The sequence below is a fragment of the Equus quagga genome, chromosome 10 (genome assembly GCF_021613505.1).
Source record: "Equus quagga isolate Etosha38 chromosome 10, UCLA_HA_Equagga_1.0, whole genome shotgun sequence".
NCBI classification, from domain to species: Eukaryota; Metazoa; Chordata; class Mammalia; order Perissodactyla; family Equidae; genus Equus; species Equus quagga.
In genome coordinates this window covers 27,823,078-27,826,228 of record NC_060276.1, presented here as the reverse complement: position 1 = coordinate 27,826,228, position 3,151 = coordinate 27,823,078, and positions in this window count along the sequence as shown.

Sequence of the window (3,151 nt, the reverse complement as noted above, 5' to 3'; positions counted from 1 at the left end):
AGGGCCTTCTGCCGACAGGACGGGATGTGTGTATCGGTATAAAGGAGCCGGTGAGGCAACCGAGTCCGCGCATTCTTCCGGTTCCGAGTGAAGCTGCTCGGTTGAAATACTTGAAGGAAAGGACGACACACGGCGACATGACGTATTTCACTGAGCAGCCGTATAAACAACAAAACCTATGTAATTTTATATACGTATATGTTTGTATGTATATGTATGTATGTAGGAGTACACACACACACACAATTTTTTCTTTCCAATCCCAAGCAAAATAAGGAGAGTTTATCAAATTGATGGTGAGCTATGATGTCTAAGCCCCATATTGCCCAGTTAGCTTAGAGGGCACAAATTCTGTGTTAGTGACTTGAGCCTGATACACTCCAATTAAGTTCGCAACCCAGAGAAAAACTGCGTATTTATCCTCCAGCCACCTATCGCCACCAATGTGCTCCAGCAAAAGGAATTTGTAACCTCCTCCTCATCCAGCCCCTTAAACTGGTCCCATCATATGCTACTTCAGCAATACACGGTTAATGGTCATTATTTCTATTCATTTTATACTGTTTTTAAATGAAAGACCATTCGAACACTAATTCTGACTGATTTTTGAAGGCACGAAATTCTGAATCCAGTGTACTAGTAGCTAGATGGTCTCTGGGCCTTTCTGCCTAAGAGATAACTTATTAGACAGTGAAAACTAATGCCATTGATATTGGAAATCTCCTTTTTTGGAATTTAAGGGAAAGATCTATGGCATAATGTTAAATGGAAAAAGTGGACTATGCTATTGGATATCTTCTATTTTAAAACAACTGGTCATGGGGTGAGGACCAAGAACTGAATTGAGTAAGAGAAGTTATGTGATTTGGGATGGGAAGTTTGGGAAATTTCTAATAAAAGTTTTCAGTGGAAAACCTATGCCTAACTTTTGTGACACTAGGCTGTACACTTTTGCATCAATTGCCTATAAAAGCCAACTTTGCAATAGTGCTTGGCCTACCTACCCAGTGGCTGGTAGGAAAGCACTTTAGTTCCAATGAGAAAACCCCTACCCCTGCACCTCTGATTGGCATGATACTCTTCTTGCTCAATTTCCTTGGAGCAGCCTCTGTTTCTTGAAGAGGAAGTGAGGTGGAAGCCAGAACACACAGGCAGGTACGGGCAGTCCGTGGAGTTGGGCAGAGGTTGAGTCCTGTGGAAGCCCAGCCCAGCCAAGACAAGGAATCATTCATACTTACGTTGATCCATTCTTTACAGGAATTAATTTGTCTGTGTGTTACGGGCTTCCATTAACTACTTCTATGCAATTGATGTTGCCTGGACAGGTGCACAGCTGCCACCCAGAGCACTAAGGCAGGGTCTGGGTTGTGGAAATGGGGGTTGAGGTATTGAGAGTTAGGGGGACTCTTTTGTGGTCTGTGTTTGTTTGAATTTGTAGCTGCTTCACAATTATACCAACAATTGTTTTAGAAGTTGCAAGACTAAAACAAAGTTTTTAATCACTGTTTTGAAAGGATTTATGGGCTCAAAACCTGAACTACATACTTTTAAAAAATAACCGTCTTCCCAAATACTTCTTGGTTGATACAAACTTGTGATCTCTAGCAACTCTACTGGAATGCTGGCTTTTTCAGTACCTTTAACACATGGCTCACCAGGATTTCTTCTCTGATGATGCATTGATATCCCATTTATAGGGAGTTTGTTGATATTAGGCCTCTAGATGTATGGAAAATTCCTCAAAATCTTGGGTCAGCCAATATGAATTTCACATTGGAAAAACTGTGCCATAAATGGAAAATTATTTCTAATTTACCTCACTGGGAGGAGCTGTTCCTGCCAACAGGTAGAAATGTGGCTGAAGCTTGTGGGAGTATTCTGATGACCAAAAATAACACAGAATGAAATGAGTGATGTGACCATTCCAGGATGCATGTGAGGTAAAGATTGTGTGTGTGTGTGTGTGTGTGTGTGTGTGTACAAAAGATAGAGAGAGGAAAGAGTGAATAATGTACTGCTCAGCGCGTGACTTGGATGAAGAATTTGAGTGCTTTGCTGCTCACCAGGCCCCTAGGGGAATAGGATGTTGGCCAACTATGCTAGAGGCTAATACTGAGCGTGAGGAGGCTCATCCTTAATATCTGAGGGAGGTGGAGCATTAGGAAGCTCCAAAATCTGGCAAATAACCCAGCTCCCAAAGCACAGCCAATGGTTGCGGTGTCACAGATTCCAAATAAAATTGAAGAACCATAAATTCACATCTACGTGTGAAAGAGGAAAAAAGGGAAAGAAGGTCGAATACAGAGATAAAGAAGATACAGCCGTCTGCTCCTACATTGCTTAACTCCAATCTACTGATGTTCTTTATTTATGGCATTTAGGGTACAAAGCTTTCATTGTGATGATATTAAAAGATGAACGTGTTGCACACTGGCTATTCCTTTAAGGACAAATATTAAATATGGAACTGTGGCATTTGATTTCCTCAGGCTGTTCCCTTCTTCTCTTCTGCCTGCTTCTCCTTCTCCATCTCCCCCTTCCTCCTTTTGCTTTAAAAATCAAAGAACAGGAGTCCCTCAGAATGCAGTTTTGCAAAATGTAACCGTCACTACATACTTTTACATCTATTATCGGATAAACCACACCAATAAACCAAAAACCCAAAGTCAGTGCATCTTGAAAACATTGGATTCAAACATGTGGAGATGCTAGCAATATTCACACTTTGATCTTGTCTTGCTTTAGAAAAAATTAGTAGACTTTATTTTTTAGAGCAGTTTTAGGTTTCCAGAAAAATTGAGCAGAAAGTCCAGAGAGTTCTTATATACTCCCCCCCACCACGCCTGCCCTCATAGTTTCCCCTGTTATTAACATTTTGCATTGGTGTTGGTACATTTGTTACAATTGATGAACCAATATCAATACATTATAATTAACTAAAGCCTATAGTTTATGTTAGAGTTCACTCTTTGTGTTGTGTTTTCTATGGATTTTGTCAAATGCATAATATCCTATATCTACCATTATAGTATCATACAGAATAATTTCACTGTCCTGAAAATCCCCAGTGCTCCACCTATTCATCCTTCCTCCCCTGCCCTCTTCCTCTCCTCCCCGACTCCTAGAAACCACTTATCTTTTCATTGTCACT